This window comes from Leucoraja erinacea, chromosome 2 (assembly GCF_028641065.1).
Source record: "Leucoraja erinacea ecotype New England chromosome 2, Leri_hhj_1, whole genome shotgun sequence".
NCBI classification, from domain to species: domain Eukaryota; kingdom Metazoa; phylum Chordata; class Chondrichthyes; order Rajiformes; family Rajidae; genus Leucoraja; species Leucoraja erinaceus.
In genome coordinates this window covers 123,514,822-123,541,755 of record NC_073378.1, presented here as the reverse complement: position 1 = coordinate 123,541,755, position 26,934 = coordinate 123,514,822, and positions in this window count along the sequence as shown.

Here is a 26,934-nt window from a genome sequence, read left to right as displayed (position 1 = left end):
CGAGTGAAGGGCAAGGTAGGTGGGAATAAGGAAACCCAGATCACAAAAGATGTCTACACTTCGGTCAGCAAAAATGAAGGAGGCATGGGACAGGTACAGGAAGCTGGGATTAAGTGTATCCCTGGAGCTGTTTCAAGAAGTGACGAGCAGACTCGAAGGAAATCAGGAGGACAAAAATGGGGCAAGAGATCGCTCTGGAGGATAATACTAAGGATAAAGCAAAGAGATTTTATGTACGTTAAGGGAAAGATTGCGTGTTGGAAGGAACTGCAGCTGCTGGTTTACTCCGAAAGTAGACAGAAAATGCTGGAGTAACTCAACGGGACAGGCAGCATCTCTGGAGAGGAATCATAAGGTCATAAGTAATAGGAGCAGCATTAAACCATTCAGCCTATGAACCCTACTCCGCCATTCAAGCATGGCTGATCTATCTCTCCCATTCTTCCGCCTCCTCACCATAACCTCTGACACTCGCACTGGTCAAGAATCTACCTATGTCTGCCTTAAAAATATCCATTGCCTTGGCCTGAGCCACAGCCTTCTGTGGATTTCCTCCATAGCTGGAGAATGAATTGCCGGAGTCCTGGCTGAGATATATGAATCGTCATTAGACATGTGAGAGAAGGAATTCAATTGACTTCTCTAACTTTAAGTCAACCTTGCTTTCCCTTTCACTCCATGCCACCCCCACCCTAGCTCCCCAACCAGTTTGACTGTCCTCCTGATTCAATAATACTGATTGTATGCCTCGTTGTCACCTTCCCCTCTGCTAACAATGTATCAGTCTACATTTCCTTGATTATCATCCCCTTTGATCTGTGTTTTCACACTTTACCCTTCCATACCTCCATGGCTCCCGTGCCCCCGGCACTCAGTCTGAGGAAGGGTCTTGACCGGAAACGTCACCCATTCCTTCTCTCCAGAGATCCTGCCTGTCCCGCTGAGTTACTCCAGCTGTTTTCTGCCTAACTAAGGGAAAGAGGGTAATTGGAGAAAGCATAGGGCCCCTCAGAAACCAAAGTAGCCATCTCTGTGTGGTGTCACAGAAGATGGGCAAGGAGCTCCATGAATATGTCTCCACCTTTTTACTATTTGAAAGGCATGAAAACTGGGTAATGGGACAGTTAATGGAGATGTTGAAGACAACCCATATTATGGTCAAGGAGTTGCTGGTCTTCTTTAGAAGTTTAGAAGGATGAGAGGGGATCTCATTAAAACATTTAAGATTGTTAAGGGCTTGGACACGCTAGAGGCAGGAAATATGTTCCTGATGTTGGGGGAGTCCAGAACCAGGGGCCACAGTTTAAGAATAAGGGGTAAGTCATTTAGAACGGAGATGAGGAAACACTTTTTCTCACAGAGAGTTGTGAGTCTGGGGAATTCTCTGCCTCAAAGCGGGGAGGAGACCGGTTTTTTGGATAATTTCAAGAGAGAGCTGGATAGGGCTTGGAGTCAGGAGATATGGGGAGAAGGCAGGAACAGGATACTGATTGTGGATGATCAGCCATGATTGCATTGAATGGCGGTGCTGGATTGAAGGGCCGAATGGCCTATTCCTGCACCTATTGTCTATTGTCTATTGTCTATCTTGGTCAGCATGGCCAAGTTGTGATGAAGGGCCTGTTTCCATGTAGCATGACTCTATGACTCCATCCATGTTCCTGTCCAAATGTCTTTTAAATGTTGTAATAGACCCTGCCTCAACTACCTCCTCTGGCTGCTCATTCCATACACCCACCACCCTCTGTGTGAAAAAGTTGCCCCTCGAGTTAACATTAAATCTTGCCCCTCTCAGCTAAAATTTCAGGTTCTTGATTCTCTGGGTAAAGGCCACCCTATCTATTCTCCACTTGGTTTTATACATCTCTAAGATCTCTCCTTAAAGCCCTGTCCCACGGTACGAGTTCATTCCAAGAGCTCTCCCGAGGTTAAAAAAAAATCAAACCCATGGTAAGCACGGAGAATGAACGTAGCGGGTAGGTCGGAGCTCGGGGACGTCCCTTAGCGGCTCGTAACGCTAACGGCAGGTACTCGGGAAGACTCGCTAATGGCAGGTAAGCACGGGAAGACTAGATAAGATTTTTCAACGTTGAAAATGTCCACGAGAGCCCCGAGTACCGACGAGTGGCCATTAATGTAAATCTCTGAGTTCGAATCAGGGCAAACTCGGGAAAACTCTTGGAATTAACTCGTACCGTGGGACAGGGCTTTTAGCCTCTGTGCTCCATGTAACAAACTCCTAGTTTGTTCAACCTCTCCCTATATCTCAGCCCCTTACGTCCTGGCAAAATCCTCCTACCACAACCAGAGAGCAGTCCTGAACTATTATCTGCCTCATTGGTGACCCTTGGATATCCTTGATCGGACTTTGCTGGCTTCACCTTGCACTAAACGTTATTCCCTTATCAAGTATCTGTACACTGTAAATGGATCGAATGTAATCACGTATTGTCTTTCTGCTGACTGGTTAGCATGCGACGAAAGTTTTTCAGTGTAACTCGGTACACCTGACAATAAACTAAACTGAAATAAATCTTCTCTGCACTCTTTCTACATTAACCACATTCATCCGACAGTGGAATGACCAAAACGGAATACTATTTTCCAAATGTAGCCTCGCTGACCTCTTGTACAACTGTCCCAAAACATCCCAGTTTCTACATTCAGCATACTGACTGATCAAGGCCAATGCTCCAAAAGCTTTCTTGACCACCCTATCTAACGGCTTTGCAAATTTTGCTGAAACGTCAGAAAGTAGTGACTACTGCCATCATCAGCTCTGACCTCCCCACAATCGAAGGGATCTATCGCAGTCGCTGCCTCAAAAAGGCTGCCAACATCATCAAAGACCCACACCATCCTGGCCACACACTCATCTCCATTGCCATCGGGAAGAAGGTACAGGAGCTTAAAGTCTGGAAATTCCAGGTTCAGAAACAGTTGCTTCCCCACAGCCATCAGGCTATTAAATACGACATCAAACACTTCAAGGGGGCAAGATCATCTCTGACCCCTCTCACCCTGGCCACAAACTCTTTGAATCACTTCCCTCTGGAAGGCGACTCCGGACTGGTCAATGGTATATAGACACACTGAACTTTTATCTCCTGTTCTGTATTATGTTTACATATTCTGTTGTGCTGCAGAAAGCAAGAATGTCATTGTCCCATCTGGGACACATGACAATAAAACTCTCTTGACTCTTAACTTGACTTGAAAATAATGGAAGTGAACGGTAAATTCAGGTCGGGTGAAGCCCCCCCCACGGGTACCATATAATCCTGTGCTTTGTGCTCCATGGTTGGATAGTCGGTGACTAAACCGTCTCTCCCACCTGGCTTACCAGGTGAGGAGGGGGCTGTGGACCCCCAGCAGGACCAAAAACAAGACCCGTCAAAGGGCGGATGACCTTCTAGCGAGCCAACGGCCATCCACACTTCGGCAGCAGTTGCGATCACTGTCGTACACAGCATTGTAAGGCACCGTGCTCGTTGATGTTTTCAACGATGAAGATGATGATGATGAAAGGTAATCTTATTAAAATATATATGTTGCTAACGGATTAACAGTATGATGCAGCGACAGTGCCCCAGTGGGAGTATCTAGATTTGGAAGGCATGTGTTCAGAATAAGGGCCATCCTTTTAAAGCACAGATAAGCAGTAATTTCTTCCATCAAAGGGTCATGAATTTTTGGATTTTTCTTCGCCCCTGAAAACTGCGGAGGTGGAGTCATTGAATAATCCCAATGATATACTTGCATCTACACGATCAATTTGTATTAGATTAGATTAGATTCCTTTATTGTCATTCAGACCTTTTGGTCTGAACGAAATTATGTTGCCTGCAGTCATACACAGAACCAATAAAAACAAAACATACAATAAACATAAATTAAACATCCACCACAGTGAGTTCACCAAGCACATCCTCACTGTGATGGAGGCAAAGTCTTAGTCTCCGTCTCTTCCCTCCTTGTTCTCCCTCTGTGCTGAGGCGATCGATCCAGGCCGGAGATGCCGCTCCCCAGTCCAGCGGACCTCCGTGGTGATGTCGCCGCCGCCGAAAGCCGGAACGCCGTCTCCGCTCCGAGACAGCCTGCCACAGCATCAGCTCCGGGCCGCCGCCCCCGCTCCAGGCCGTCACCCCAGCTCCGGGCCGCCGCCCCAGCTCCGGGTCCCGCAGTCTCCGCTCCGGGCCGCCGTCCCAGCTCTGGGTCCCGCAGTCTCCGCTCCGGGTCGCCGTGCCAGCTCCGGGTCCCGCGGTCTCCGCTCCAGGCCACTGCCCCAGCTCCGGGTCCCGCAGTCCCAGCCCCGAGCCCCGCTGCATCAGCTCCAGGCCGCCGCCGAAAGCCAGAACGCCGCACCAGCAAGTCGGGCCACCGCTGCCTCAGCCCCGAAGACGGCCAGCCTCTCATTGGTAAGTCCTGGCTGGCTCTGCCTCCGGAGCCTCGGGGTCAGTCGCAGGCTGGAGGCCGCCAGCTCCGCCATTGGGCCTCAGCGCAGACGGAGGCAGAGAAGGGGGATACAACATGAAAAAGTCGCATTCCCCTGAAGGAAGAGACAGAGAACATGTTTCACCCCCCCTCTAACACAACCCAACAAACTAAAACTTAACCAAAACAAGACAAAAAAAACAACAGAAAAAAGTAAAGACAGACGGATTGCAGGCGAGCCGCAGCTGTTAACAGCGTCGCCACTTGTTAAAGCCCCTGTCCCACTTTCAGAACCTAATTGGCAACTTCTGCCGAGTTTGCCCTTGACTCATACTCGCAGCACGGTCGCCATGAGGTTGTAGGAGGTCTTCGTAACTCTTCCTCATGCTCGTGAGTGGTCTCTGCGTACTCGTGGCCGCAAGTAGGCCGCGGCGTTTTTTTCCAGCCTGATAAAAAATGTCCACGAGTAAAAAAAAGGTCGGCATGGAAAAAATTGAAACTTTTTACTCGCAGTTAGGTCGTAGGTAGGTCGTAGTAGGTCGTGATGGTAGTCGTAGGTAGTCGTAGGTCGGTAACTGGCCTGCGGAAAAAAAAGTAAACATGACATCATTTTATAACCATATAATAACCATATAACAATTTCAGCACGGAAACAGGCCATCTCGACCCTTCTAGTCCGTGCCGAACACATAATCTCCCCTAGTCCCATATACCTGCGCTCAGACCATAACCCTCCATTCCCTTCCCATCCATATAACTATCCAATTTATTTTTAAATGATAAAAACGAACCTGCCTCCACTACCTTCACTGGAAGCTCATTCCACACAGCTACCACTCTCTGAGTAAAGAAGTTCCCCCTCATGTTACCCCTAAACTTCAGTCCCTTAATTCTCATGTCATGTCCTCTTGTTTGAATCTTCCCTACTCTCAGTGGGAAAAGCTTTTCCACGTCAACTCTGTCTATCCCTCTCATCATTTTAAAAACCTCTATCAAGTCCCCCCTTAACCTTCTGCGCTCCAAAGAATAAAGCCCTAACTTGTTCAACCTTTCTCTGTAACTTAGTTGCTGAAACCCAGGCAACATTCTAGTAAATCTCCTCTGTGCTCTCTCTATTTTGTTGACATCCTTCCTATAATTAGGCGACCAAAATTGTACACCATACTCCAGAATTGGCCTCACCAATGCCTTATATAATTTTAACATTACATCCCAACTTCTATACTCAATGCTCTGATTTATAAAGGCCAGCACACCAAAAGCTTTCTTTACCACCCTATCTACATGAGATTCCACTTTCAGGGAACTGTGCACAGTTATTCCCAGATCCCTCTGTTCACCTACATTCTTCAATTCCCTACCATTTACCATGTACGTCCTATTTTGATTTGTCCTGCCAAGATGTAGCACCTCACACTTATCAGCATTAAACTCCATCTGCCATCTTTCAGCCCACTCTTCCAACTGGCATAAATCTCTCTGTAGACTTTGAAACTCTACTTCATTACCCGCAATCCCACCTATCTTAGTATCATCTGCATACTTACTAATCCAATTTACCACACCATCATCCAGATCATTGATGTACATGACAAACAATAGTGGACCCAACACAGATCCCTGTGGCACCCCACTCGTCACTGGCCTCCAACCTGACAAACAACCATCCACCATTACTCTCTGGCATCTCCCATTCAGCCACTGTTGAATCCATCTTGCTACTCCACCATTAATACCCAACCATTGAACCTTCTTAACCAACCTTCCATGAGGAACCTTGTCAAAGGCCTTACTGAAGTCCATATACACAACATCCACTGCGTTACCCTCATCAATTTCCCGAGTAACATCTTCAAAAAATTCAAGAAGATTAGCTAAACAAGACCTTCCAGGCACAAATCCATGTTGACTGTTCCTAATCAGACCCTGTTTATCCAGATGCTTATATATATTATCTCTAAGTATTCTTTCCATTAATTTGCCCACCACTGACGTCAAACTAACAGGTCTATAATTGCTAGGTTTACTCTTAGACCCCTTTTTAAACAATGGAACAACATGCGCAGTACGCCAATCCTCCGGCACTATTCCCGTTTCTAATGACATTTGAAATATTTCTGCCATAGCCCCTGCTATTTCTACACTAACTTCCCTCAATGTCCTAGGGAATATCCTGTCCGGACCTGGAGACTTATCCACTTTTATATTTCTCAAAAGTATCAGTACTTCCTCTTCTTTGATCCTCATAGTTTCCATAGCTACTCTACTTGTTTCCCTTACCTCACATAATTCAATATCCTTCTCCTTGGTGAATACCGAAGAAAAGAAACTGTTCAATATCTCCCCCATCTCTTTTGGCTCTGCAGATAGTTGTCCACTCTGACTCTCTAATGGACCAATTTTATCCCTCGTTATCCTTTTGCTATTAATATAGCGGTAGAAACCCTTCGGATTTACTTTTACCTTACTTGCCAAAGCAACTTCATATCTTCTTTTAGCTTTTCTAATTTCTTTCTTAAGATTCTTTTTACATTCTTTATACTCCTCAAGCACCTCATTTACTCCATGCTGCCTATAATTATTGTAGATCTCCCTCTTTTTCCGAACCAAGTGTCCAATTTCCCTTGAAAACCATGGCTCTTTACAATTTTTACGATTTCCTTTCAACCGAACAGGGACATAAAGATTCTGTACTCTTAAAATTTCACATTTAAATGTACTCCATTTCTCTTCCACATCTTTCCCATAAAACAAACTGTCCCAATTTACTCCTTTTAAATCCTTTCGCATCTCCTCAAAGTTAGCCTTTCTCCAATCAAAAATCTCAACCCTAGGTCCCGTTTTGTCCCTCTCCATAATTATATTGAAACTAATCGTATTGTGATCACTGGTCCCGGACTGTTCCCCAACGCATACCTCTGCCACCTGACCAATCTCATTTCCTAACAGTAGGTTCAGTCCCGCCTCTTCGCTAGCAGGTACTTCTATGTATTGTTGCAAAAAAACTATCCTGCACACATTTTCCAAACTCCAACCCATCCAGCCCATTTACAGAATGTGTTTCCCAGTCTATGTGTGGAAAATTGAAATCTCCCACACTCACTACCTTGTGCTTACTACCAATATCTGCAATCTCCTCACATATTTGCTCTTCCAATTCTCGCTCCCCATTTGGCGGTCTATAATACACCCCTATAAGTGTTGCTACCCCTTTCCCATTTCTCAGTTCCACCCAAATAGCCTCCCTAGACGAGCCCTCTAATCTATCCTGCCAAAGCACTGCTGTAATATCTTCCCTCATAAGCAATGCAACACCTCCACCTCTTGCCCCTCCAATTCTATCACACCTGAAGCAACGAAATCCTGGAATATTTAATTTCCAATCACAGCCCTCCTGCAACCATGTTTCACTGATCGCCACAACATCATACTTCCAGGTGTCAATCCAGGCTCTAAGTTCATCCACTTTTCTTACAATGCTCCTAGCATTAAAATATACGCATTTAAGAAACCCACCCTCTCTTATTTTATCATGTGATAATTTTCCACTCGTAGCTCGTCGTAGGTGTGGAAGACTGAGGTCGAGGGGGGGTCGTAGGAAGTCGTAAACATAATCGTAGGAGGTCGTCATAGTCGTAGGAGGTCGTAGGAGGTCTTTTACTTCGGCGAGTCAACACGACCTTGACATTTTTTTCAACTCGTCTAGGGTCTTCTAAACTGGTGGATTAGGTCGTGTAGGTCGCTGATTTTTGCAAGCGGAGTTAGTTGTCGTCCTTATCATAGGTGTGTATAATCAGTTTAGCTAGAACTTTAGCAATGGGATTGGTTTTCTTGATTGAGCGCTTATCCTGGTGTTGTTGCACAGGTGTTTCAATAGCAGCTTTAAGATCTGGATAATATTGAAGGTGTAAGGATATGTGGAGAGCACAGGGTCATGACTGAACCAGCCACGATCTAATAGTGGATATGGCTGGAGGGACTGATTAGCCCATTACTGCCCCTCTTTCTTTCATTCGATATGATACGATAGAACTTTATTTATCGCAGGAGGGAAATTGACCAGCCAACAGTCATAAAACACAAAATACATGAAATGTGAAATTAAAGTAATGATTGGAAAGGTTTGGGGGATGTGTAAAAATTGGTGCGGGGGGAGGAGTCAGTCTACCCCACGACAGAAGGGGGAGGAGTTGTACAGTTTGATAGCCACGGGGAAGAGGGATCTCCTGTGACGTTCTGTCCTGCATCTCGGTGGAACCAGTCTGTTGCTGAAGGTGCTCCTCAGGTTGGCCAGTGTGTCGTGGAGGGGGTGAGCTGTATTGTCCAGGAAGCTCTGTAGTTTGCTCCCCTCCAGGACCACCTCCCATGAATCTAACTCGGCCCCCAGGACGGAGCCACCCTTCCGGATGAGTTTGTTGATCCTATTGGCGTCCGTGGCCTTCGCCCTGCTGGCCCAGCGCACGGCAGCGGAGAAGATGGTGCTGGCCACCACAAATTGGTAGAACATCTGCAGCATCTTACTACAAGGTGTGGAAGGAGCGGAGCCTTCTTAAGATATTTATTATTCCAAAAATGCTTGGAGGAAGGCAAGCAGCCATAACAACCCAGAAGAAAATATTACAAGATGCTGTTATCCAAGGACACTGTAGGAAGCTAGAGAAGTTGCAGGAGCCCTGACAGATACATGAATCATCGTTAGACATAAGTGACGTACTGGAAGACTGGAGGGTAGCTAATGTGGTTCCTCTATTTAAGAAACATAGATACATACATAATAGGTGCAGGAGTAGGCCATTCAGCCCTTCGAGCCAGCACCGCCATTCAATATGATCATGGCTGATCATCCAAAATCAATAACCATGTTCCTGCTTTCTCCCCATAATCCCTTGATTCCGTTAGCCCTAAGAGCTATATCCAACTCTCTCTTGAATATATCCAGTGAATTGGCCTCCACTGCCTTCTGTGGCAGGGAATTCCACAGATTCACAATTCTCTGGGTGAAAACATTTTTCCTCATCTCAATCCTAAATAGCCTACCCCTTATTCTGCGACCCCTGGTTCTGGACTCACCCAACATCGGGAACATATTTCCTGCATCCAATCCCTTAAGAATTTTATTTTCCTATGAGATCCCATCTCGTCCTAAATTCCAGTGAATATTAGCCCAGTCAATCCATTCTTTCATCGTATGAGCCATAAAGAAGGCCGATAAGCCTACCATCTGTGATAGGTAAGCTACCGGGGAAGATTCTGAGGGATAATGTTAATTTGGTTCAGTTTAGTTTAGTTTTGTTTTGCTTAATTTAGAGATACAGCATGGAAATAGGCCCTTCGGCCCACTAAGTCCACACCGACCAGCAATTAGCTGTACACTTGATCTATCCTGCACGCTAGGTACAACTTACAGAAGTCAATCAAATTGGGAAGGTGGGAGGAAACTGGAGCACCCAGAGAAAACCACGTGGTCATAGGGAAAACATACAAACTCTGTACTGACAGCACCCATAGTCAGGATCAAACCCGGATCACTGGCACTGTAAGGCAGCAACTTTACCACTGAGCCACTGTGTTTGGAAAGACAAGGGTCGAATAGAGAAAGTCAGCATGGTTTTGTGCACGGAGGATCATGTTTCAAAAATCTGAGTAGTTTCGAAAAATGAACCAACAAGATCGTTATGGGCAGGTCCGCAGATAGCCTATATAGATTTCAGCAAAGCATTGATAAGATTTTGCATGGTAGGTACCTCTGGAAGATTAGATTGCATAGGATCCAGGAAGAGCTTGCTAACTGAATAATGAAGATAGACATAAAAAGCTGGAGTAACTCAGCCGGACAGGCAGCATCTCTCGAGAGAAGGAATGGGTGACGTTTCGGGTCGAGACCCTTCTTCAGAAGAAGACTCTTTGTGGAGTCTTGTGAAACTGGAGTCTTGATCAGCTGGGCAATGGCACTAAGGAATGGCAAATGGAGCTTAATTTAGATAAGTATAAGGTGTTTTATTTTGGGAAGATAAACCAGGGCAGGACCTCCAGGGGAGTGTTGCAGAACAGTGAGAGTACAAGTATCAATTTATTGTGGTCTTGGATGGAGATGTTCCCAAACCAAGCTGTGATGAATTTAATCGGGATGCATCCCAGCTTAGTTTGGGAACAGCTCCATCCAGGACCGTGAGAAATTGCAGTGAATTGTGGAAGCAGCCCAGACCTTCACACAAACCAACCTCCATTCTATTGACTCCGTTTATACCTCACGCTGCCTCGGCAAGGCCAGCAGCATAATCAAGGACGAGTCGCACCCTGGTCACTCCCTCTTCTCCCCTCTCCCATCGGGCAAAAGTTATAGAAGTGTGAAAACACACACCTCCAGATTCAGGGACAGTCTCTTCCCAGCTGTTATCAGTCAACTGAATCATCCTACCACACCCAGACAGCAGTGCTGAACTACCTCTTTGGTGACCCTCAGGCTACCGTTGATCGGATCTTACTGGTTTTAACTTGCACTAAACGTTATTCCCTTATCTTGTATCTGTACACCGCGAATGGCTCGATTATAATCACGTATTTCCGCTGACTAGCTAGCACGTGACAAAAGCTTTTCACTGTAAATCGGTGGACGTGACGATAAACTAAACTGAACTGATAAAGTTCCCTAATAATGGTGTTGCAGGTGGTGAAGAGGGCTTTTGGCATGCTGGCCTTCACCAGTCAGGGGACTGAGTATAGAAGTTAGGATGTTGTGTTACAATTGTACAAGATGTTGGATTACTGCGCTCAATTTTGGTCATGCTGCTAAAGGAAAGATGTCATTGAGTTGGAAAGAATGCAGGGAAAGCGAGTGAAAGCTCAGTTTTTTTCCCCTGGGTAGGAATCAATAGCTAGAACGCATAGTTTTAAGGTGAGAAGGGAAAAATTGAATAGAAACTTATTTCACAGAGAAATATTTCACGCAGAAGGTCTGGGTAAATGAAATTATTTGTCAGGTGAAGTGGTGGAGGCGAGAAGATTAAAGTATTTAAAAGATATTTGAACAGGTACATAGATAGCAAGGTGTATGGGCCACGCGTGGGCAAAAAAGACTCAATTGGATGGGATACCTAGGTCTGCATAGATGAGTTGGGCCGAAGGGCTGATTTCCATGCTGTATGACTGTGTGGCTCTAAACTTTCCCCCCTCACCTTAAACCTAGAAATGTGATTATTCCACTCTTGTGAAAGGACTGATCATGCACCCTATCTATTTCTCTCATAGGAGCACATCACCTTGTGTCTCTGTCCCAACCCGTCCATCCCATCGGGCACCTCCTGGGCCGTCAGTGGAAAAGTTTGCCGTTTCCACTTTGGCCCGAGCCCTCACACAAAACTGCAGATGAAGTCAATCATCTTGTATCACGAGACGCCGCCCTAGAATTTGCCAAAGTGGAAAACCTGAAGTTAAAGGGGCTGTCCCACTGCGGTGACCTAATCTTCGAGTTCAAACGAGTTTGCCCTTGACTCATACTGGCAGCATGGTCGACACGAGGTCCTAGGAGGTCTTTGTAACTCTCCTTCATCCTCGAGAGTGGTCCACGCATACTCTAGGCCTCAGCTAGGTCGTGGCGTATTTTTCAACATGTTGAAAAATGCCCGCTAGTAAAAAAAGGTCGCCATGGAAAAAATCGATACGTTTTTTTACTCGTAGGTTTAGTCGAAGTAGGTCGTAGTAGGTCGGCATGTTAGTCGTAGGTAATCGAGGGTAGTCGAAGGTCGTCGTAGATAGTCTTCATCATAGTCGAAGGGAGGTCGAAGGAGATCGAAGGAGGTCGTCTTCACTCTCCGCTATTCGGTATCCAATTTTCCCGAAGTTAGTCGTAGCTAGCCGAAGCTGGTCTTCAACATAGTCGAAGGAGGTCTTCAACATGGCATTTTTTCAAACTCTCCTAAAATCTTCTAAACTCGCCAATTAGGTCGCCGCAGTGGGACAGCCCCTTTATTTTTTAATCTGAAGAAGGGTCTCGGCCCGAAACATCACCCAATCCTTCTTTCCAGAGATGCTGCCTGTCCCGCTGAGTTACTCCAGCTCTTTGTGTCTATCTTCCATTTAAACCAGCATCTGCAGTTCCTTCCTACACGTTAAGTTGTTACTTTTAGTTTAGAGATACAGCGCGGAAACAGGCCCTTCAGCCCACTGAGAGGTGATCCCCGCACATTAACACTACCCCCTACACACAAACTAGGGACAATTTTACACTTAAACCAAGCCAATCAACCTACAAACCCTTACGTCTTTGGAGTGTGGGAGGAAACCGAAGATCTCGGAGAAAATCCACGCCAGTCACGGGGAGAAGGGAAAACTCCATACAGACAGCACCCGTAGTCGAGATCAAATGCGGGTCTGTGGCGCTACGCCACCGTGCCGTGATGTACTGCGATCCTTTCATACAATGGTGTACCTGGCTGTGAGGTGTTTTTAACTCATGAATTGCTGAAATAAAGAAGGTGGACTGCAATTTATAAGAGGCTTGGGAAAAGTGGTAAACACTTGCCCATTTTTTAAAATGTTCAGCAATGATTTTCATTACTGGAAATATAATGATTAATGGTTGAAACCTTTAAATGCTAAGAGACCTGCTCTTCCTACATCAGTTTTAAGGTTAAGATTATTTATATGCAGAAGGGACGTCAGAAACTGTCTCTTCGAGTGAAGAATTGAGTGAGCTCTCCATTTGACAGATGTCTGCACAGCCTGTCTTTCATGTGTTGTAACTGGATGCTGGACAGCATATGTGGATTCACCATTGCTACACTCCACTGGATATCAGTGTGGGATTTGAAGAAACAAATTAGCTACCACCGGCTGAATTAACTTCATTATTTATGTCTTTGGCAATGCTAACACATTGGAGAGTTACAGTATACTCTTTCTTCTAAAAACAAAGTGACCAGCCATTCTTGATTATAGTGGCATTTTCACAACTGACGACTGGTCTTACAACAAAACTCAGGAGACAAGTTTGAAGGTCCGTTTTCTTCACTTTTTTAAATTATTTTTAGTGCGTTAAAGTGTGTAGTCGGGGGGGGGGGGGGTCTAATCTTTTTATGTGTGGGGGGTGGTGGGGGGGGAAGGGGGAAACTGCTTTTCAAGTCCCTACCTGGTCGGTGAGGCTGCCTTCCTCCGAGCAGCACCTTCGACCTGTCCTCGCGGCTTACCAGCGGGTCCTGGAGCGACGTTTTCTGAGGGGACCTGGCTAGAACCTCGGCTTTGGCGGCGGTGCAGCGCTGGGGCGCTGTCGCGGAGCGGGCGGAGCGGGCGATGCCTTGCCTGGGTCGCCGTGCTGGAACTCCAGTATGCTGGGACCGCCGATAAAAACATCGTGGAGCCGCGGTTCTGTGGAGCGGCCAGCTGCGGCGTTAAACTTTACATCCCGGAGCCTGGGATCTCTCGCCGAGATCGCCAGTGTGTGAAGCTTCGTTCAGCGCGGTTTGTTGGCCTGGAGGCCGCGGTCTCCAGTAAGAGGTCGGCCGTTCCTGGCACCCCAAGCCGCTGAGGGTTCTACCGACGCCGGAGTACCATCACCTGGCGAGAACGGCCGGGAACATCGGGCCCCGTAACGGCGACTGTGGAGATCTCAATAGGCCCGACTCTGGGTGGACAAGAGGATGGGGACTGGACTTTGTGCCTTCCCCCACAGTAGGAACCTCTGTGGGGGGATGTTTTTATGTTTTAATGTTAAACTTCTTGAATGCTATGTTGTATTTTTATTAGTGTGCTGCAGGGACATCTGAATTTCCCCTGAATAAGGGGATTAATAAAGTAATAATCTAATCTAATCTAATCTAATTAAATGGGCGGCACGGTGGCGCAACGGGAGAGCTACTTCCTTACCTCGCCAGAGACCCGGGTTCTTTCCTGACTACGGGTGCTGTCTGTACGTTCTCCCCTTGACTTGCGTGGGTTTTCTCCGAGATCTCGGTTTCCTCCCACACTCCAAATACGTACAGGTTTGTTGATTAATTGGCTTGGTATAAATGTAAATTGTCCCTAGTGAGTGTACGATATCGTTACTGTGCGGGGATCGCTGGTCGGTGCGGACTCGGTGGGCTGAAGGGCCTGTTTCCACGCTGTATCTCTAAACTAAACCAGTGTGCGGGGGATTGCTGGTCGGTGCGGACTCGGTGGGCCAAAGGGCCTGTTTCTGTGCTGTATCTCTAAACTAAACCAGTGTGTGAGGATTGCTTAAGAAGGAACTGCAGATGCTGGACAATCGAAGGTAGACAAAAATGCTGGAGAAACTCAGCAGGTGAGGCAGCATCTATGGAGCAAAGGAAATAGGCGATGTTTCGGGTCGAGACCCTTCTTCACCTGCTGAGTTTCCAGAGGTAGCTGTTTAGGTCTCCTAAGTGGGACAGGGGCCTTAAACCATAGCGCTTTGTGTCTATCATCAGTTTAAATCACCATCAGTAGTTCCTTCCTGCACAGGAACAAGCCTTCTGGACCACTATGCCCGTGCTGAACATGATGCGAAGATAAACTAATCTCAACTGCTCGCACATGATCCATATTGTCCCATTCCTTGCAAATCCATGTGCCCATCTAAAGCCTCTTAAACACCAGTCTTGTGTCTTCCTCCACCACTATCACTGGCAGTGCACTGTAGGCACCCAGCACCCTCTGTGGGAAGGTCTTGCCTCCTGCAACTCCTTTATGCTTTCCCACTCTTACCTAGCGGTGGGTGCTAGAGACTCATTCAGTCATCCAGCTATAGGAAGCTTGTCATGAAGCTGTAGTGTGCAGAAAAAAATCACAAGAAAGCTTGGATTGAATTATAAGGAGAAATGGGATGGGCTGGGGCTTTTCTCTCTGGAGCGTGGGAGGCTGAGAGATATTTAAAATCACGAGGGGTGTAGATAAATGAACAGGCACAGTCTTTTTCCCAGATTAGAGGAGGCTAAAACTAGAGGTCATAGATTGAAGGTGAGAGGTCAATGATTGAAGGTGAGAGATCATTGATTGAAGGTGAGAGGTCATATATTGGTGAGGTCATATATTGGTAGGTGAAGGTTCATAAATTGTAGGTGAAAGTTCATAGATTGAAGGTGAAAGGTGATAGATTGAAGGTGAGAGAGGTCATAGATTGGTGAGAGGTCATAAATTGTAGGTGAAAGTTCATAGATTAAAGGTGAGAGGTGATAGATTGAAGGCGCGGTCATAGATTGGTGAGAGGTCATAGATTGAAGGTGAGGTCATAGATTAAAGATGAGAGGTCAGAGATTGAAGGTGAGGTCATAGATTGAAGGTGAGGTCATAGATTGAAGGTGAGAGGATCGAACCTGGGTCTCTGCCGCTGCAAACACTGTAAGGCAGCAACTCTACCACATTGCCACCGTGCCACCCACAGTGCAAGGTAAAGCCAGCAAAGCCAGAAAGGATAGTCCGAGGATCCCCTTCTCCTCAGGCCCGCAACCTTGGCGTGATCTTTGACTCAACCCTCTCCCTTGAGCCCACATCCGCCATGTTGTCAAAACATCATTTTTTCACCTCCGCAACATTGCCAAAATCAGACCCTCTCTCACACCCCCCGCTGCTGAAAGACTCATCCATGCCTTCATCTCCTCCCGACTGGACTACTGCAACTCACTTCTCTTTGGCATCAATTCCAGCAACATCAACCGACTCCAACTGGTCCAGAATGCAGCCGCCCGACTCATCACCCACACCAAATCCTGGCACCACATCACTCCGGTCCTCAAAGAACTTCACTGGCTTCCCATTTTCCACCGGATCATCTATAAAATCCTGGTCCTAACCTACAAAGCCCTCAACCACTTGCCCCCCCCCCCTTATCTCACTGACCTCCTCTCCCCCTACCAACCCTCACGGTCCCTCAGATCCATTTCAGCCGGTCTCCTCTCCATTCTGAAATCCAACCTCTGCACTTTTGGAGCCTTCTCCAGGGCAGCTCCCAGGCTCTGGAACTCCCTCCCACAATTGATCCGAACTTCTGAGCCCCTCACCATCTTCCAGTCCCGTCTCAAGACCCATCTCTTTCACCTCTGCATACCCTTAGTCCCATGTCCCCCTCCCCTTTGTATCTCTGTCTTACTACTCTATTTTGTTTTGTTCTTGACTCACCATGTAAAGCGACTTTGATGCCTTGAAAAGCGCTATACAAATAAAATGTATTATTATTATTATTATCATCAAAGAGGTAGATAGTAGTTCAGCACTGCTCTCTGGTTGTGGTAGGATGATTCAGTTGCCTGATAACAGCTGGGAAGACACCATCCCCCAAATCTGGTGGTGTGCGTTTTCACACTTCTATGCCTGTGTTGATGGTGTGGGGTGCGCGGGTAAAGGAAGAGGAATTGATACTCTTGAATATAAACGCGGAACATCTGGTTATCGTAAAGTAACTTGGATAAGATAAAATTATACGCATATGTATGTCGCAAGTCCGATGTTGACTTTGGGATAAAGAAACAGACCTGGAACATCACCGACTCCTTTTCTCCAGAGACTCCGTCTGACCCGCTGAGTTACTCCAGATTTTTACTATACGATACGATAGAACTTTATTTATCCCAGGAGGGAAATTGATCTGCCAACAGTCATAAAACACAACAAGACACATGAAACATGAAATTAAAGTGACGAGTGGGAAGTCCAGGATAGGGGATGTGCAAAGATTGGGGAGGGGGTGTGGAGGGAGTGGGGTTGGGTCAGTCTACCCCACGACAGAAAGGGGAGGAGTTGTACAGCTTGATAGCCACGGGGAAGAAGGATCTCCTGTGGCGTTCTGTGCCGCATCTTGGTGGAACCAGTTTGTTGCTGAAGGTGCTCCTCAGGTTGACCAGTGTGTCGGTTCTAAGTGGGATCCCGCTGTCTTGAGGGAAGGCAGAGTCGATGCTTTACTGCACAGTCACATTCATCAACGTGGATTTCCAAAGTGAGTTTGGAAGAACGCTTTCTGATCCAGTTGAATGGCAACACGCTGAGTCTCATTTTTCACATTGCCTAACACATGCAAATAAGATATTCCATTTGGACTTGCCTCACACTTCAAGTGCAAAGTAAACCATACCTAACCCTCGGGTCCTCCCTACAGCTGGTAATCATCATGAGCTTCAGCGCTGTGTTTACACTCCCACTGGAGGATAAGGAGTCTTTTGTACTTTGCTCCGTGAAATTCAGAGGCCGGTATTTGTGCGTCGAATACACCCGTTAAACTCCGAGACAATGCCAATGCTTTTATCCGTTCACATGCACCCAAGGTATTAATCATTCCCAGTCTGTGCTTTTAACGGGGTGAATTTAAACAAGGGTTCGGTGGCATTTGTGTCAAGTGTTTGTGTCAATATGTGTAGAGAGACTGGCGCAAAGGGAGAGGGAGCAAGGCTGTTTGGAAGTTGGATCAGGAGGCACTTTTTCACACAAAACCTAGAGTTCTGGCACAGAAGGAAGGCATTTGGCACCTTCAGACCCTGCTACATCAAATATTCCAAAATCTCGACCTGAAAGCAAAACCTGGGGCCAATTGGAACTTCAACTTGAGGCTGAAAGACTTAGGTTCAGCAAACAAATATGAAGTTAAGGCTAGTGAAACGACATTTAGACCAAAGAGCAATCTAATGGTGTATAAAGGAACGGTGGCTGCTGCTTTATACTGAAGATCGATACATAATGCTGGAGTTAACGGCCTGTCCCACTTTCACAACCTTTTTTACTCGTGGACATTTTTCATCAGGCTAGAAAAACGCCCCGACCTACTTGATACCACGAGTATCTACGACTAGCATCACGACCTACCTACGACCTTCTACGATCTTGTGACGACCATGCTGCGAGTATGAGTCAAGGGCAAACTCGGCAAAGGTCGTGAATTAGGTCGTGAAAGTGGGTCTGGATAGAAGGAATGGGTGATGTTTCGGGGCGAGACCCTTCTTCAGACTGAGAGTCAGGGGAGAGGGAGATAGACAGAGATAAGGTGAGAAAACGTGATACCAACTGTAGGCTCGGTGACCGATTCCCCGAACTCAGTGCGATAAGGCTTACTGGATCTCCCAGTTGCCAACCATTTTAAACCCCCATCCCATTCTCACACTGACCTTTCTGTCCTGGGCCTCCTCCATTGCCAGAGTGAGGCCACATTGCAAACAAGCATCTCATATTCTGCTTGTGTAGTTTTCAATTCAACAGTATGAACGTTGCATTCTCCAATTTTATGTAACCGTTAACAACCCCCCCCCCCCCCCCCCCCTCCCCTTCCTCACCTTCCCCCCTCCTCCCCCCTTCCTCACCTTCCCCCCCCCCCCTCTCCCCTTTCTCTGGCACAGTAACTCTACCCGCTGCTCCACTGTTGAGAAGCTTGAGTCCATACATGGAAGCCCAGCAAGAATGGTAGAAGGAGTTCACCATCTCCCCCTGTCTGATGAATGATGCCAAACCCAAAATGTTGCCTGACCATTCTTTCCCCAGATGCTGCCTGACCTGCTGGGTTTGTTCAGTATTCCAGCTTCTGCAGTTTCTTGTCGAGACCCTTCTTCAGATGGCTTCCATCCAGAGATGCTGCCTGTCCCGCTGAGATACTCCAGCATTTTGTGTCCATCTTCGGTGTAAACCAGCATCTGCAGTTCCTTCCTGCACATACCATCTGCAGTTTCATGTGCCTCCCAATCTAATGCATTGTCACCATTTTAACAGCCTCCTGTACGGGCTGGGACTCCTGGGCGGCACGGTGGCGTAGCGGTAGAGTTGCGGCCTTACAGCGTCGGAGACCCGGGTTCGATCCCGACCACAGGTGCTGTCTGTGTTGTACGTTCTCCCCGTGACCTGCATGGGTTTTCTCCGATGTCTTCGGCTTCCTCCCACACTCCAAAGACGTACAGGTTTGTAGGTTAATCGGATTGGTACAAGTGTAAATTGTCCCTCGTGTGTGTAGGATAGTGTTAGTGTGTGGGGACGGTGGTCAGTGCGGACTTGGTGGGCCGAAGGGCCTGTTTCCGCACTGTGTCTCTACACTAAACTAAACTAAATGCCAAAGCTAAGAAGGCACCATAAAATTGTTTTAAAATCACTGTGGCGTGTTTTTACTAAGTTGGCAGTCCTGGAGAAAGTCATAAATAGTTTAGAGCAACTGCATGCTGAGTGGAATGGGAACAGAGGACTGTTTGCTACCTGCTATTTGGAAAACATATTGAGATGAAAGTGAATGCAACTATAAAATAAATGGAATGCCAACTAATACGGACCAGGCTATCATTTTCCCTCTGTTTAAGAAGGAACTGCAGATGCTGGAAAATCGAAGGTAGACAAAAATGTTGAAGAAACTCAATAAGGGTTTCGGCCCGAAACTTTGCCCATTTCCTTCGCTCCATAGATGCTGCCTCACCTGCTTAGTTTCTCCAGCATTTTTGTCAACCTATCATTTTTCCTCTCTTCCCTGAGTGATAGTTGCATTCTCATTTTAAGATTAGACTTGAAATAAAAGGGTTGGGAGGTCATTTTGCAGTTGCATAAGACATTGGTGAGTCTGCATTTAGAGTATTGTGTTCAGTTCTGGGCACCGTGTTATAGAAAAGTTGTTGTTTAGCTGGAAAGGCTACAGAGAAGATTTACAAGGATGTTGCCCAGACTAGAGGGTCTGAGCTATAGGGGGAGGTTGAGCAGGCTGGGACTATACCTTGGAGTGCAGGAGGATGAGGGGAGATCTAATAGAGGTGTATAAAATCATGAGAGGAATAGATCGGGTAGATGCACAGAGTCTCTTGTCCAGAGTATAGGAATTGAGGACCAGAGGACATACAGTAGGTTTAAGATGAAGGGGAAAAGATTTAATAGGAATCCAAGGGCTAGCTTTTTAACAAAATGGGTGGTGGGTGTATGGAACAAGCTGACGGAGGAGGTAGTTGAGGCTGGGACTATCTCACCATTTAAGAAACAATTAAACATGCACATGGATAGGACAGGTTAGAGGGGGTATGGACAAAACGTGAGCAGGTGGGACTAGTGTGGCTGGGACATGTTGGCCGGTGTGGAAAAGTTGGGCCGAAGGGCCTGTTTCCACGATGTATCACTCTATGACTCTCTTGAGAACCTGACAATATTCCTGAAGCAGAAATGTCACCACAGGGATAAAGCTTTTCATATTTATTTTGCATGCCTCCTATGTTTGTAGTGCAAGGCATAAAACTCCAAGACACTGACAACGACAGAGTCTTGTCAGCCAGTGGTATAAAGAGTTATGCAAGATAGACACAAAATGCTGGAGTAACTCAGCGGGACAGGCAGCATCTCTGGAGTGAAGAAATGGGTGACGTTTCGGGTCGAGACCCTTCTTCAGACGGAGAGTCAGGAGAAAGGGAAACTAGAGATATAGACAGAGCTGTAGAGAGATATAAAACAATGATTGAAAGAAATTGAAAAGCAATGATAGACAGGAAAAATTGTTAGTCTATCCTCAGTTCCCTTTCCCTTGACCCCAGTCTGAAGAAGGGTCTCAGCCTGTTCACTTCCTACTCTCAGAAATGCTGCCTGCCTATGGAGTTACTCCAGCATTTTGAGTCTATCCTCAGTTTAAACCAGCATCTGCAGTTCCTTCCTACACATAAAGAGTTATGGAACCAAGTCAGATTGGTGGTGAGCCATGATTTGATAGAATGTGGAAGATGAATGGTCTCCTCCTGTTCCCTTCCACTCGTGCTTCTATGAGAATTTGTTGATTGGAATGAGGAATGAAGGCACTCAACAATGGAAATACATAACAGCCTGTAAAAGATTTATTGCTGCAATGAAATGATCAGAAAATATGCTAAAAACGAGCAAACGAGGAATACCATATAAAAATAGAAACGCATGGATGTGTCTTCCATACCGGCACTAAATGCATCGTAACGGCAGCATGGTGGCGTTGAGGTAGAGTTGCTGCTGTACAGCGCCGGTGGCCCGGGTTCGATCCTGACTACAGGTGCTATCTGTATAGAGTTTGTACGTTCTTCCCGTGACCTGCGTGTTTTTTCTCCAAGAACTTTGGTTTCCCCCCACACCCCAAAGACACATAAATTTGTAGGATAATTGGCTTGTTGTCAATGTAAAATTGTCCCTAGTGTGTGCAGGATAATGTGTTAATGTGCGGGGATCGCTGGTCGGCGAGGACTCAGTAGGCCGAAAGGCCTGTTTCCGCTCTGTATATCTAGACTAAACTGAACTAATTAAGAAGCATTAGCACATTGCATCCTGCCGCTGAAGCACATTCAAATGAACTACCACATGCTGACACCAATATTCAATATGTTGAGGAATTTATATGCATGTGGAGTTACAAACACCCACACACAGTTTTGAAAAATACATATTGAAAAGAACATAAATATTTGGCTCTTTTGAAAGCATTAATCTTCCTTCAACATCAGTGGGAAATCTTTGAATGTCAAGTGCTTTTTGATCTCTGACAATGGTCAACAAACTAGATATGTAGGAAGGAACTGCAGATGCTGGTTTAAACCAAATATAGACATATAATGCTGGAGCAACTCAACAGGACAGGCATCATCGCTGGAGGGAAGGAAGGGGTGATGTTTCAGGTCGAGACCCTTCTTCGTACTGATACTCATGCTCTGCTTTTTGAGTGTCTATAAAGCTCCTTTCTTTGACTATGTCTGTCAGAGCATCAAAATGTAAGAGAACAGGAGAGGATTAATCCAGGGTCTCGACCTGAAACATTCCTTCTCTCCAGAGTTGCTGCCTGTCCCTCCGAGCTCCTCCAGCATTTTGTGTCTATCTTCAGTTTAAACCAGCATCCGCAGTTCCTTCCTACACATTAATCCATAAAAGATGCAGCATCTTCAATTATATCGGCGAGACAAAGCGCAGGCCCGGCGATCGTCTTGCTGAACGCCTCCGCTAAGTCCGTCTAGGCCTACACGATCTGCCGGATGCTAAACACTTTAAATCCCCCTCCCATTCCCACACTGACCTTCCCGGGTCTCCTCCACTGTCAGAGTGAGGCCCAGCACAAACTGGAGGAACAGCACCTCATATTTTGCTTGAGCAGCTTACAACCCAGTGGTATGAATATTGATTTCTCTAACTTCAAGTAATCCTTGCTTTCCCCCTCTCTCTCTCCATCCCTCCCCCACCCTAGTTCTCCGACCAGTTTCACTGTCCTGATTAATTTTACTGATGGTATGCTTTGTTGTCACTTCCCTGCAGCTAACATTGAACCATTCTACATTTCCTCGGGCATTGTCTGCTTTGATTTATCGTTTTCACACCTTACTCTTCCATATCTCTAGTCTCCCTCTCCCCTGACCCTTAATCTGAAGAAGGGTCTCGACCACGAAACTTCATCCATTCCTTCTCTCCAGAGATGCTGCCTGTCCCGCTGAGCTACTCCAGTCATTTTGTGTCTATGTTCAAGAAGGAACTGCAGATGCTGGAAAATCGAAGGTAGACAAAAGTGCTGGAGAAACTCAGCCGGTGGGGCGGCATCTATGGAGCGAAGGAAATAGGCAACGTTTCGGGCCGAAACCCTTCTTCAGTCTGAAATGTTGCCTATTTCCTTCGCTCCATAGATGCTGCCTCAACCATTTTGTGTCTATCTTCGGTGTAAACCAGCATCTGCAGTTCCTTCCCACACAAAACATGAAACACAATGGAACTTGTTTTCTTTGCATTTGATGTCAGTGAGAACACAAATAATCAATATTCTTGAACAAGAGAAATGGTGAGTACATCAATTAGAATAAACTTCTGGAATATTATCTAAATATCTCATGGTTTTGTCCGAGGCATTTAGTTACGTATAGCTAAAATTTGCCTTGAAAAGATAATGTCTCTAGTTCTGATTTACCCAAGGGTTCGCTATCCTTTCGATAATATATTAAATTTTGACAAGAAACTGCTGCTACAAAAAACAGCTGTGGAGGGTTTAAATAGAACCATGGGATGACTACAAATCATAAACGTCTCTCTAATCCTAGATATTGTCCATGTCAAGTCAATCTCATGCTTGTATCACAAAGATATGCGAATATTATTTCTGCGCTCTGTCCATTTTACTGTGCTTATGTTATATGACATTTGATAGCTGTGGGAACGCAATTTTGAACAAATGATGTATGGACACTAAATCATTCGAGGGTTCTGTTGCTCCAAGTCATATCCCTCAACTTGTCTTTGAGAAGGAAAGTTCATCAAAGGTGAACGTAAGGGGATGAAAATGTTGTTTCTCTCAGTCACTAGTTCACAAGTTATAGGAGTAGAATTAGGCCATTCAGCCCATCGAGTCCACTCCGCCATTCAATCATGGCTGACCTATGCCTCCTAATCCCATTTTCCTGCCTTCTCCCCATAACCCTTGACACCCTTTCTAATCAAGAATTTGTCTATCTATTCCTTAAAAATATCCGCTGACTTGGCCTACACAGCCCTCTGTAGCAATGAGTTCATCAAATTAACTACCATCTGATTAAAGAAGTTCCTCCTCACCTCATTTCTAAAAGAACGTCCTTTAATTCTGAGGCTATGACCTCTGGTCCTTGACTCTCCCACTAGTGGAAACATCCTCCCCACATCCACTCCATCTATGCCTTTCATTATTCTGTAAGTTTCAATGAGGTCCCCCCTCAACCTTCTAAACTCCAGCGAGTAGAGGCCCAGTGCTGTCAAATGCTTATCATATGCTAACCCACTCATTCCTGGAATCATTCTTGTAAGCAACCCTTGCAAGCAACTCGTGTGAAAACGAGAAATGCTGGAAATTATCAGGTCGGGAAGCAATTGTGGAGAAAGTAATTATGAGTTGATGATGTCATCAGAACCAACGTAAACCTTTTACTCTATTTCTGTCTCATGGAGCCATTGATAGCATTGAAACAGGCCTTTCATCCCATCTCGACTATGCTAACCAAGATGCCCCATCAAAGCAAGTCACAATTACATCATGTGTGCCCCATATTCCCACAAACTTTTCCTATTGATGTACTGTCAAATTCCTTTTCAATGGTGTGATTGTACCTGCCTCTACTACTTCATCTAGCAACTTGTTTCATATACCCACCACCTTCTCATAGTGTCTTAGAGTGTGGAAACAGGCCCTTTAGCCAACTTGCCCACACCGGCCAACATGTCCCAGCTACAATGATCCCACCTGCCTGCGTTTGGCCCATATCCCGCCAAATCTTCCGTTGAAAAAGTTGCCCCTCAGGTTCCTATTAAGTCTTTTTCTTCTCATCTTGAACCTCTGTACTCTAGTTCTTGATTCCCCTCCCCTGTGAAAAAGATTCTGTGCATTCTCCCTGTCTATTCCCTTCATGATTGTATACACCACCATCAGATCAACTCTCAAACCTCCTGCACTGCAAGAAATGGAGTCCTAGCCTACCCAACATCTGTACCCAAAAATACAAGGATTACTGGTCTTAATGACTACAGGCCTGTTGCACTGACCTCTGTAGCCATGAAGACCTTTGAAAGCCATGTGCTGGCCAAGCTGAAAAATATCACAAACCCTCAGGGCCAATAGATCTGTGGGACGCCTCAACCTGGGCCTGCACTTCATCCTCCAGCATCTAGACCGCCAGGATTTTGTTTGTTGATTTTAGCTCTGCATTTAACACCATTTTGCCAGAGCTACTACACTCCAAACTTCACAATAGTTGACTGTGCCTAATTTACCCTAATGTCGGCCAAATGGAAGGACCAGCTTCCTGTACAGACAGGCCCATTTAAATCGGCAAGGGGGTTCATGTGGAAAGTACATCTTGGATCCGCAGGACACCCTCAGCATAGGCGCACCGCAAAGCCCAAAATGACTACTCCCTATCTAACTCTACTCTTATCTACACCATTTAATGTACTGCACCTCCACAGCCACCTCTGTCAAGATTCTCAAGATTTGCGGACGCCACAACCCTGATTTTAAACTGATATAACTATATTATCGGGCCTATAAAACTAATAATACCTTTTGCGACCAGGTCTTGCAGCGATTTTTCGTTAATGATTTACTAGGCTGAACATGTGCGATTAGTACAGCCTAGTAAAAATCGCGTTTTAAACCCGCCCCCTCCAAACAGCGCCAAAATCGCGCACATGGCTGTGGGCAGATTCCCAATGGCGATTCAGGTAGGTTTTGTAACATACCTACTCTGTAGCCATGAAGACCTTTGAAAGCCTTGTGCTGGCCAAGCTGAAAAATATCACAAACCCTCAGGGCCAATAGATCTGTGGGAAGCCTCAACCTGGGCCTGCACTTCATCCTCCAGCACCTAGACCGCCAGGATTTTGTTTGTTGATTTTAGCTCTGCATTTAACACCATTTTGCCAGAGCTACTACACTCCAAACTTTCCGAGTTGACTGTGCCTGAACCCCTCTGTCGGTGGATCACCAGCTTCCTGACAGACAGGAAGCAGCAAGGGAGGTTGGGGAAGTACATCTCGGATCCGCAGACACTCAGCATAGGCGCACCACAAAGCTGCGTACTCTCCCCTCTCCTCTACTCTCTCTACACCAACGACTGCACCTCCACAGACTCCTCTGTCAAGATTCTCAAATTTGCGGACGCCACAACCCTGATTGGACTGATCCAGGATGGGGAGGAATCTGCCTACAGACAGGAGGTTACACAGCTGGCGTCCTGGTGCCATCGCAACAACCTGGAGCTCAACCTGGAGCCCCAGCCAATGATGGTCAATTCTATACGGCCATTGTAGAGTCTGTCCTCATGTTCTCCATCATGGTCTGGTTTGGCTCAGCCACCAAGCACGACATCCGGAGGCTGCAGCGAATCGTCCGATCAGCAGAGAAGGTTATTGGCTGCAACCTTCTCTCCATTGACAAGGCGTAGGCGACTGGATTGCCAAAGCTGCCACAGAGACATAAAAACACCTATTTTCCACGAGGAGTAGTTCTACTCAATAACCAAATATCTGTAGCCTCCATTTTCTCTGGTATTTTATTTAATTCAAATATTTAATCGATAATGTTTTATTATTAATGTTTAATGTTTTATGTGTTATTCCTAACTATCACTGTATGTTATGTTGTCACTTGCGGGCTGAGCACCAAGGCAAATTCCTTGTATGTGAATGCTTGGCCAATAAACTTATTCATTCATTCATTCATACATAGAGAGGGAGAAGGGAGGGAGAGAGAGGGAAGGGAGAGTGAGGGAGAAGGGAGGGAGAGAGAGAGATCAGAGTGGAGAGAGAGAGGGAGGGAGAGAGAGGGAGAAGGGAGGGAGAGAGAGAGAACGGAGGGGAGAGAGAGAAGGGAGGGAGAGGGAGAGAGAGAAGGAGAGAGAGAGAATGGGGAGAGAGAGGAGAGAGAAAATGAGAGATAGAAGGGAGAGAGAGAGAATGGGGAGAGAGAGAGAATGGGGAGAGAGAAGGGAGAGAATGGGGAGAGAGAATGGGGAGAGAGAGAGGGAGAGAGGAACAATGGCACATTATAACCCGCAGCCGTCCCATTCTGACCGCCACCGAACCCCCACACCGCACCATTGCACCTTTCTTCACGGCGGCCCA